Source organism: Pipistrellus hanaki (assembly GCF_964339955.1).
Source record: "Pipistrellus hanaki genome assembly, chromosome: 1".
Taxonomy (NCBI): domain Eukaryota; kingdom Metazoa; phylum Chordata; class Mammalia; order Chiroptera; family Vespertilionidae; genus Pipistrellus; species Pipistrellus hanaki.
Window position 1 is genome coordinate 154,423,531 of NC_140503.1, and position 12,326 is coordinate 154,435,856.

Sequence of the window (12,326 nt, forward strand, 5' to 3'; positions counted from 1 at the left end):
TCAGAAGGAAACCTGTAAGTAGGTCTTATTTTCGAAGAATGTTTTATTTTCGGGGAAACAAGGTAGTAAGTTAGTGAAGCATTATTTAGAACTGGAAGTCAGCTTCAGAGTGCCAATGTCTGTTTAGAAGCACTTTGACATTTTATTAGTTGATTAACTACTACTTATAACTTTTCAATGGCTCAAAATATTAAATAAAAAAACATTAAATCATATAATATTAATTGTAGTGCTGTTTTTTTGTGTTTTGTTGCTGTGTTTTTTTTTGTTGTTTTTTTTTTGTTTTTTTTTTTTTTTGTGTGTGTGTGTGTGTGTGTTTTGTTTTTTTCCTGAAGACTGCCAATAGGAAAACTATTATGTGAGCAAAGCCGAAATACTCTCTTTTTTAAATTATTTACTTATTTATTTAAATTTTATTTATTTATTTTTTATTGATTATGGTCTCACATAGTTATCCTTATTCCCCCATTCCCACCCCAAACCCTTTCCTAGATATTCCCCTCCCCAACCCCCGTTGTCCATGGCCACTGGCCAGGCCCATATGTATGCACACAAGTCCTTCGGTTGAGCAGCTGTTAAAAGCAGAAAGAGGGCTGATTTCTTCATCCCAGAATTTATAACTTTAGACTTGTATGTGTTTATAGTAATAAAAAATTTATCATGAAAAATAATTATTAAAATTAGTCAGTCCGGATATCAACAGTATATTTCTTGTGTGAGCTTATCTATTTGAAATTTTCTAATTCTATTTTGGTAGAAACAGAGTATAGAATGAGCAGCAACTGTGTATACTTCTGAGTTGTCAGATCCACAGTCATGATATTCAGTACTTGTGTTCAAATAACCTTTATTTTACTCAATAATGCACTCAAAGAGTAAGAGTAAATTTCTAGTGATGCTAGAAATTCAGATATGAAGAAAAGAACTCATAAAGTGTTTTCTGTAAATGAAAGGTGACTCCAATATAAGAAGATATATTGAGAGAGAGAGAGAGACTGTGCTCATATAACTTTTATTCTACCACTAGAGGCCCAGTGCATGACATTCTTGCACTGGGGGGAGAGTGGTATTTCTCAGCCCAGCCTGCACCCTCTCTAATCTGGGACCCCTCGAGGGATGTCTGACTGCCCATTTAGGTCCGATCCCACTGGACATCCCTCTCACAATCCAGGACTGCTGGCTCCAAACTGTTCGCCTGCCTGCCTTCCTGATTACCCCTAACCACTTCTGCCTGCCAGCCTGATCACCCCCTAACCACTCCCCTGCCAGCCTGATTGATGTCTAACTGCTCCCCTGCCAGCCATTTGCACCCAACTTCTCTCCTCTGCCAGCCAGGTCACCCCTAACTGCCCTCCCCTGCAGGGTCAATCATTTTCAACTGCCCTCCCTTGCAGGCCTGGTCCTTCCCAACTGCCCTCCACTGCTGGCCATCTTGTGGTGGCCATTTTGTGTCCACATGGGGGCAGGGTCTTTGGCCACATGGGGCAGCCATCTTGTGTGTTGGACTGATGGTCAATCTACATATTACTCTCTTATGAGATAGGATAGAGGCCTGGTGCACTGGTGGGGGCCAGCTGGTTTGCCCTGAAGGGTATCCCGGATCAGGGTGGGATTCCCTTGGGACATGGGGTGGTTTGCAGATACCAAGTGGAGGCCCTGGTATTTGGGATATATTTACTTTCTACAATTGAAACTTTGTAGCCTGAAGCAGAGCCAAGCCTCCTGCTCGCTCTGTGGTGGCAGCCATTTCTGTTTGGATTTGTTTACATTCTGTAATTAAAACTTTGTAGCCTTGAGTGGAGGCCTCAGCCTGCTAGGGCAGGCAGAAAGCTTGGCTTCTTCTGTTGCCAGAGAAACCCAAACATCCCTCCTTTGTGGCTGTAGCTATCTTGATTGGGGTTAAATTGCATACTTGCTCTGATTAGCTTGCGGACATGGCTTATGGGCGTGGCTTGTGGAGCAGAGTGATAGTTAATTTGCATATTACTCTTTTATTAGGTAGAATTATGAAGAAAACATTTCCAATATTCTAAGGTTAAAATATGATAGAGCTGAATAAAAACATCTTCAACTTCAGTACATCATTAAAAATATCACAAAACAGGAAAAGCAAAATAAACCAAGAAAAAAAAAAGACAAACTGAAAATAATATATAATAATAAAAGCCCAAGTGGCCATTGCAACTGAACAGATGATTAAACAGTCTGTATGGGGTGACTAGGCTGGCAGAGGGGTTAGTAAGGACGACCAAACAACTGAGCAGCAGGCTGCATGTGGTGACCCAGTCCACAAGGGGGCAGTTGGGGGTGACCAGGCCAGCAGGGGGGCCAGTGAGGGGTGATCAGGCTGGCAGAGGGGGGCAGTAAGGGGTGACCAGGCTGGTAGGGGGGCAATTAGGTGTGACCAGGCAGGCAGGGGAGGCAGTTGGGGGTGACCAGGCCAGTGTGCGGGGGGCAGTTAGGGTGATCAGTCAGGCAGGTAGATGAGTAGTTAGGAGCCATTGGTCCCAAATTGTGAGAGAAATGTCCAAGGGGTCCCAGATTGGAGAGTGTAAAGGCTGTACTGAGGGGAACCCCAGTGCATGAATTTCGTGCCTACCTCATTTAATATATGTGTTACATCTACACTAATAAAAGAGAAATATGTAAATTGACCATACCTCCATGACACCCACCAGCCAATCAGGATAGAATATGCAAATTAGCAAGACAAAGATGGTGGTGATGCCTGCTATGAGGAGGAGAGTGGGAAGCAGAGGGAACTACAGGAGCAGTGCTCCAGCTATAATGAAGTGAAAACTCCAGCCAGAGTGAAGCCTGCAAACTCCGGCCAGAGTCAGCGAAGCCTACAGGCTTAACTAAGCCTGCAAAGACTCTGACCAGAGTGAAGACTGCAGCCAGAGTGAAGGTGGAAGGCGGCAGCCAGAGCAAAGGCCTGGGTCCCCAGTGCCGGTAGCCAGGTGAAGGAAGGCCTATTGCATGAATCTTCATGCAACAGGCCTCTAGTGTATTTATATGAGAGATAGATTTTCCTTTAAAAGATTAGATGATCTCAAACGTGGATAAATAGAGGGATGAATACCCCAAAAGTGCCCTATTCAGAGTGAATCCAGGGCACAGACAAAAAGGGAATATGAGCAAAATTTATACTACATAGCAGCAAAAGGATTGTAGAAGATATAATTAAAAGAAAAAAGGAACTGAAAAATATATATTGAATTTAGACCACAGAAATACAGTAGCAGCAATTCAGGAGAAAATGTAGAAATTACTCTGATAGTAAAGTCCCTGAAATAGAATGACCATCCTCTGTCTCTTCTTGAGTTCTTATAAAAATATAATGAATAGATAGAGAGAAAATCTATAAACCTCTGCAGTGCAATCATGAAGAGAAAAGAAGTAGATAAAATAGACAAAAAGCAGAAAGCAGGAATGGACCAAAACTGATATTTGATCATTTACCTGGAACAGTATTTTAAATATGAAATATTATTCATTTCCCACACAATGTGATCTGTATGGAATTTTAAATATGTTCACTATGAGGAAACCTAGGTTCAGAGGAAGCAATATCAGAAAAACTCAGTGACTTACTCAGAGGACACACAATTAGTAAATGAGGGAGCTGACTTTGAATCCAAGTCTTTCTGACAAAATAGCTCAGGATCTTTCCTCCACACACCTGGGCACCCCAAAGTGCCTAGTCTGTTGTAGTGATGAATAAATATTAGCTGTGTCACCATAATCTTATACAAATAAACAACTTCCCAAGCATGGATGGTAATAACAATTTAGCACAAACTAGGACTGATTTAAAAAAAAATAGATGCCATAATTTGGTGTTTGTATCTATAGCTTTAGCTATACATATTCCCAAAATATGTATAGGGGGGTAGTGGGTTTTTGGCTGGAATAAATGGAGAAGAATTTGAAAATATTTTCTGAAAGAGCATTGAAAGACAACAAAAGCAGGACAAAACTTACAACCAAATTTGCTCATGAGACCTTACAGTCCAAAATTTAATAGTGTTTCCTACTCAGATAACTGGAAAATAAGGTTTTGAAGGTGACCCTCTTTTCAAGGCTTGTAACAAAGTTTTTGTTACTCTTCACTTTAATTAAATGTTTTGTTTTGTTTTTAAAAATATAGTGTCTAAAATCTATTTGTGAGACATTGATCAAACAAATATCCAACACTGCTTTATTTTCATGCTTCATTGGAACTCAAATCATACATATTACTCATTTGGCACATCTTAATTGATTCCATTTACACCCTTTAAAAAATTGCACCTCGGCAAGAGTTACTTAGGCTATTAAAAATGATAAATTTATTTTCTAAAGTGCTCTTCCAAAATATGTGATCAGAAAATCTGAAGACGTGTGCAGGATGAAGTGATTATTAAATAACTGTTGTAATTGTTAATGGCTGGATTACAAATATCTCTGTTAATATCAAGTGCTAATTATCTATCCTAATGACTCAAAACTTGAAAATTATATCACTGGAAGAAATGTTAACCGCTGTTACAGTAGATTCGAAGCAACTGTTAGTGTTATCAACAATTTAATCATGTTATCTCCCTTTTCTCCCTCCCTCCCTTCCTTTCTTCCTTCTTTCCTTCCTTCCTTCCTTCCTTCCTTCCTTCCTTCCTTCCTTCCTTCCTTCCTTCCTTCCTTCCTTCCATCTTTTTGTAATCTGGAACTTATCTAAATACTTTGACATGTGTTCTGACATATTTTTATGATCCAAATTCATAGGGTATTAACTATGTATGATTGTAATTGGAGAATTATTTTGAGTGTGTTACATTTGAAACCACTGGTAACATTATTATTACTATGAAAAATACTGTCTTTCTCTTCTTAGCTAACTATTAAGGATAGGCAAGCCATTTTAGATTTCCAATCAATAGTAAAAGAATCAGAGTGAGAATTTCTGTTTTCCAGCATAATCCCACAGGAGGCTTGTATGGAACTCACAAGGACATTCAGAAAGTTTCTGTTTGTGGCCCTGGGATAGTCCACAGCCTTTTCAGCTGTGTTTCACTGTGAGTTGACAGATATTGGCAAGAATGTTCAGTGACTACCAATGTTCACATGTAACCCCTGAGAAAGATTGCAATGAAAAAAATTATTGACCTCAGTAAAACACTTAAATGGAAAACTTATTCTTATTCATGCTTTTCATACATATGCTTGAATTCTTGTGTAAATTGCTTATAAAAGATATATGTGTGTGTGTATATATATATATATATATTTAGACTTGGTTACTTTAAAAAGCTCTTCTATAAAAGCTAAGTTAAATCATATTACACATTATAAGGATTTCAGCAGGCTTCCCTGAATTAAATATAGAAAACTTAAAGCTCAAATTTCAGAGGTTTGAGTTCTTTTATGCCAAGGGATTGGCAACAGAGCTATGGAAGCACTCCATAGAGGTGCAGCAAAAGATAAATGAGTTCTTTTGAGTTCAAGTTCTCTTTATATTTTGACTAATTTAAAAAATGAGAGGTACTTTGTTTCTCACATCTAGTGCATACAGTGAATGGAACATTTCATTATGATGAGGAATTACAAGAAGAGTGAAGAAATCTCAAGGGCAATCTTAAGAATATTTCAGCACGTGCTTTTGCAAACTAAGCAAAGCCAAATTTAATTCAGATACACAGAATCTCAGTAGTTCAAGAGACTGGTACCAGACCTCCACTAGGCAACTTTCCCCAACATTAACGACCGCCCACCCAAATCTCTCATTTAGAAAGTGCCCAATATATACAGTATATTTGAGTGCAGAGAAAACTATCATATTGTGCCTCAAAAACCTCTCTTCCTCATATCGGTTAGAAATTACATTTTTAGAGAATGCATTTTCTAGACAGGTGTACACTTATACTTTATTAAAGTGTCTCAAACACCTTTTCAATCATTCTGGTTTAGAGAATGCTAAAGACATATGGTCCAAAATCTTGCCAAGTCTCATTCTTGTAGACTTGGAAATGTATTCAATGAAATGTTTTTCCTTGAGGAGCACAGCAAGTTGAAATCTTGTTTACACTTGGTACTTTTGATATATTCTTTTATAAAAAGGTGTATGTGTGTGGGATTCTCTTCTTTGCCTTCCTATATTGGCGATTTTATCCTCATTGATAAGATAACTACATTTTTATCCAAATCAGGTCACTTTTGAGAGGGAGAGGAAGTGCAATTAATAATTTTTCTGGGAAAATAGGCATAAACCCAGGTAGTCCTGGGGAAACTGGAAGGCGTGGTTACCCCAATCATATAGGATAACATCCCCATTTTCTCATAAAATGCCCTATAATGCTATTGTATAGAAGAGTGGCATCTGAGATTAATTTCTGCCCAGAAAAGTTTATATTCTTTTTTTCTTGGACACACAGATAAAGTTTATAATTCTAGCCAATGGAATATGAGCAGGAGTTAAAAAATGTCATTTCCACATCTGGCCTATTCCACTCTTGTTCCGCTCTGTCCTATATTCCCTCTGCATGTCTGACTTGACCAGAACCTCTAGGAAGTCCTTGGAAAAACCATGTTTTAAATACAGTGGGGCTGATGTCAATCTGGATCTTGAATACCAGATGAACCTTCCAATCTGTTTACCCATTCAGCATTTTATCTTGTCAAAACATAAACTTCTGAGTGTTTGCTATGAGTTGGATTGTGTCCACCTCAAAATATGTTGAAATCAGAGCTCAGAATGTGACCTGCTTGGGAAAAGGGTTTTTGCAGATTTAATTAGTTAAGATGAAGTTACTCTGGAGTATGGTGGGCCCTTATCCAACATGAGTGGTATCTCCCTAAGAAGTGGGACATTTGGGCACAGACACAGAGAGAAGTCATGTGAAGCCAGACACCGGCAAACACAGAGAGAAGGACAAGTGAATGTGGAGACAAAGACGAGACTGCTGCTGCCACAAATTAAGGAATAACTGGGGCTACCACAGCTGTAAGAGTCCAGAAAAGATTTGCTCCCAGAGCATGGTCCTATCAGACTGTGAGAGAATGGTTCTTTTTTTTTTTTTTTTTTTTTTTTTTTTAACTATTCAGTGTGTGGCATTGTTACAGCAGCCCTGGAAAACCCATAAAATATTTAAGTTCATTATGAACTTTTGTTTGTTTGTTTGCTTTGTATGTAGTGGTTACTATCAGCTAATATGAACGGAAGGGCCATGGTTCTGACACAATGGGATTTAAAACATTATTATTATCAATCTGATACAATGGACAAGCCTTAAAACTTAAACAAGGGTCACAGTGGGGCTAGATAAATTCCCCAGTTTCACAGTTGAAGTGGTTCTTCTTCCCTGTGGTAGTGTTAGGTATTTTCAAGGAATGGATATAATTTGGGATTAGCTGTTTGCTTTCAGAATCAAATAATTTTGCCAAGAAAGAGAGTTATGTGTTAAACAATGTGCATGAATGGATAGCACGTTTTCCTCTAGGTGTGTGGAAGATCTTATTCAGTAACCATCTATATTTAAATACAAAAATTAAATCCAATTGCTTTGAAATCTCTTTGCTCTCCCAAACATAAGAAACAAACGGTTTAAGCACACTTCAAAATTGGTCAATAATGTTTCCCTATGCAAACTTTTATTGCATTTATAAAAGGATTCCTCTGACACCTTAGTTAGCACCTTAGCCAAATAAAATCAGAAAGGAAAACCCATATATTAAGAGTACTTCAGCTCAGCCAGTGTTGCTCAGTGGTTGAGCATTGACCTATGAACCAGAAGGTCGTGGTTTGATTACCCTGTTTGTAGGCTCGGTTTCCAGTGCGAGGAGTGCAGGAGACAGCAGATCAATGATTCTCTTTCATCATTGATGTTTCTATCACCCTCTCCTCCATTCCTCTCTGAAATCAATAAAAATATAATTTTGAAAAGGAGTAGGTTAAAATCCCCACTAATTTTAAAATAGTTTTAAAAATCCATTCATTTACAAGGAAATTTAAATTTATTTCAAACACATTTGAGTGCCAATCCACAAATGACAAGCATGCATATAAACAATAGACTGTGAACTACATATGAAATGTTTGTGGCTGGAATGGGTTTGCATTAATATGTGAGAAAGACCCACATACAGGATGAATTTTAGAAAGGATAGAGAGCAAAAGCATTGTGGTCACATTTAGCACTCGAATAGGGGCAAAGCATTAATTGTAACTAAACGTCTGACATAGGTGACCAGAATTAGTAAGACTTGTATTTATTATCAGTAAATTAACAAGAGCATCTGTGATATACTAAGTAATTTAAAAAAAGCAACAACAACATACCCCTGTAGTAAAGAAATGGGATCTAAGAGGATTACGTAGGAAATGTAGGAAGAGCAGTGATATCTGATGCAGAAGACAGAGCACCCCTGAACTGCATTCAGGAATTGCTAACACATGGCAGCCAACAGCAAATGCTTAGCCAGCTCCCAGCCAGAGAAACATGCCTTAGCCATAGGTTACAGGATAAACACAGATGCAGCAAAATGAGTCACCGGAGGACAACAAAAATCCAAATTGAAGGTAAATGACACTTTGTGCACATGCATGACAAGAAATCCATTGAGCAAAACTAATTTTATATCTGTGCCAGAATGGTTGTCTTATGCATTAGAAACAGGGAACAGGAGGGTTAGAAAATTGTCATGTAATAGCAGGCCTTGGAGTGTACTAAAAGAGAGAATGCCTTCTGCATTGATAAAGAAAATATACATATATACATATATATATATATTTTTTTTTCTAAGAGGTAAAACTCATTGACAGTGTTATCAAAATAGAATAAAGAAATTATACAGAAAACAGGAAAAGATGAAAATACTGAGAATAAGAAAAATGTTCAATGAAACATGCAAGAAAAAATAGGCAAGATCCTAGAAAAGTGGCTTCCTTTGTAATACACATAAAATGATGACATGGAAATCAATCATTTCCAGAATGTGTTTTATAAAGTTACTATATAGTTCTTTCTATGTATCAAAAACTATACCAACCACCTGAGTTATTTTGTTTGAATATATTATTAGTACAGAAAGAAATTAATTTCGGAATTGTATGCTTGTACAGGTTTTTATATTCATTCAAAAGGAAAAGCCCACGAAATTCCTGTTATTTTAGGCTCTCAGTGTGTCTGTGCATTTGTGGTCTCTGGGTAACAGAGGCAGCAATTTCTCCAGGTAGAGGCTTCAGATTAGTCCCTCGGTCAAGTTTCCTAGTATTTGCCTAAAATCAAAGACCAGTGTGAGAGGCAACACGTGTTTAGTTGAGATCACATAGATTAGGTACTGGAGGAGCACTGATTCAGACAGAAACCCAAATAGTGTTCTGATTATGGATTAAACCTCGGGATTTGTATGGCAAAGAAAAAAGAAATAATTACATTATCAGAGGGATTAAATTTAATTAATATTAAGCAATAATGTTTGTTTAATATTAATAACAGACTTCTTTCGACTAAAATTGCTTGTTAGAAAAAGGAGGTTGGATTTTCCTGTCTCATTATGAGGAAAGTTTAGTTAGTGACCTTGATGGGAATTCACATGTGCTGCCTTGTCTTTTTCAGGAGAGGGTAGATGAAACAAAGTTCACTCTTCCAATCTCTTTTCCAAGAGTGGCAACAGCACATGGTGACCTTGGAAGGGGTCTGGCTCACCCCTCACAGTGCTCTGGGAGAAAGCCATTTGGCCCTAATGGACAGAGGGTCAGCTCTCCTGCCCAGGTGGCTCAGGCCTGCTGTCTGGGGCGAATGCTGCTCAGCTCAACCATCCTCACTTTGCCGAATGCTGGCTACTATATTCTTTTCGAGAAGGAAAGAAAAATTACTCCCTCCCTGGCTGAGTCTCTCTGAGTCTTTGTTTCATTTGCTTGGATACAGGCTAATTACAAGTTCATCAGGAAAGCAATCTAAACTGAAGTTTTGCTAAAATAGAAGAAGACTTGCAGAGAATACCTTACTATACATGGCGAAGGGACTAGAATGCATTAGTTAAAAGTTGTTGGTCTCCTTAGGAATACAGATACAGATACATTTGGATACTATAGTGTAAGACTTGACAGTTGTCTATTATTATTATCATCATCATCATCATCATCATTTTGGAATACAGGTGTGAGACTTAGTTTCATTGCTGTGGCATCCACTTCAAAGGGGCTTCCATTTCAAGGAAGTCTATCTCAGACAAACTATCATGATGTATTTTACAATTGTACTGCTAACGTTTTCTTAATGAGATCACTGGTACTTAGGATGTTTAGATTCTTCATTAAAAAAGAATGAAAATTGTTTGTGCAATGAATAATTCAGTAGTGCCTTCATTACCTAACAATGATGTATATATTTTTTCAAATTAAACTCAGTTCTCCAATGTTTTATCTTTGTCAAGGGTAAATAAGACATAAGAATTACCTTATATATACTTTTCCACTTAGAGAAGTTGGCACATTTTACTATTTGTTCATTTTTTTAAAAAAAAATGGGCAATGTCTTATAATATGTGAGATTATAATTAGCACTCTTCATTAGGAAATGACACATAAACAACAACAAATTTCTGCCATTTTACAGATTTGCAGGTTAATAACATACAACATCTTTAACTTAGTCTAAGATGAATAGTCATTCCTTTTTGTTTGTTTTTAATCCTCACCCAATGATATTTCCTCCATTGGCTCTTTTAGAGAGAGCTGAAGAAAGGGAGAAAGACAGAGAGAAACATTGATATGTGTGGGACACATTAATTGGTTGCCTTTTGCATACGCTGTGACTAGGGCCTGGGAATGGGGGCTGCAAATGAGGTACTTGCCCTTGACCAGAATCAAACCAGGGACCCTTCAATTCACAGGCCAACGCTCTATCCACTGAGCCAAACTGGGGAGCTCATTCCCTTTTTAAATCCCCAAGTCAGTTCTTGTTTTAAACTCTTGCATCAAATTAATGATAGCACTCCCTAAATTATATAAAACACAACAGAACTCTGATACTTAACTTAAAACAAAACAAAACAAAAAAAAAACAGAAAACTCCCACTTGCAGTCTCAAAGTTTCCTGGTTCACATGTGACCAGAATGAAATAATGTGGTATGTTTGAGGAGCTGGAGATACTTTCCTATCTCAACGCCCTAATTCCAGTTTTACTTAGTTGTTTATAGAGATTACAGAGGGTGCTTGAACAATGTAAGCAGTTTTTCAAGGTAACAACTAACGCTGTTTCACAGGGAATTAGACAGTTTGTCATATTTATGAATTTCGAATGGAAGAAAAATGCAAGGAAATACTCAATCGTAACCACTGTGTGATTTATGGTCAATGGTCGTAAAAACAATACTACCAGTATTAAATGCTTTATCTTCATTTTCCAGTAAGAGGATATGAACAGATGACAATCTGTATTTGTTGGAAATTAAATATTACTGAGTAAGGTTAAAGAACAAAAGCAAATCACACCTGCCTGCACGGTGAAGTTATTTTTTTAGCTCACACGGTTTGAATGTGGAAGGTCCTGGGCCTGTAATGGTCCCAGTTGGTTTCTTATATGTTAACTATAACATATATATAACATATATAACATATATGTTAACTATAACATATATGTTAACTATAACATATATATTAAAAGTGTCCTAGCTGGTGTGGCTCAGTTTGGTTGGCTACTGTTCTGTGCACCAGGAGGTTGCCAAGGCAACTGATCGATATTTTTCATATCAGTGTGTCTCTCTCTCCCGTTGTCTCTCTCAAAATCTCTCAAAAACTCTCTCCCTTTCTCTCTCTCTCCATATATGGCATAACAGAATATATATATATATAATCTTAATAATAAAATCCCAGGATTGTAACGACCGCTCACGACCAAACGCAAACCATCCAAAAGTCAGTGCTAGGTTCCCCAGCTGCAGCCTGGAGACCCAGCACTGACTGCCCAGGTGGCTGAGAACCAGAAAGTGAGTCAGGGTCTGATCTGCAGCCTCAGTGGAAGCTGTTGATCAGTGTACTTACCTCTCTCTTTCTCTCCCTATTTCTTTCTAATCCTCACCAGCAGCCAGGCTTTTCTTTCTCTCCTGGACTCCAAGGGGGCTGCTGTTAAGCCTGCCTCTTTGATCGGGCCCAGAGATAGTCCTGGAGATGCTGACTGGCATAGGAACTGACCAATCAGAAACAAAAGGATGAATGCTGTGGGGGACCAATGGCTGCCAAAGAGGTGGAGCTTCTGATGATGACTGGCATAGGAACTGACTAATGAGAACCAAATCTGGGTGCTGTGGGAGCCAATGGCTGCCTAGGAGGTGAAAATTTGATGCTGAC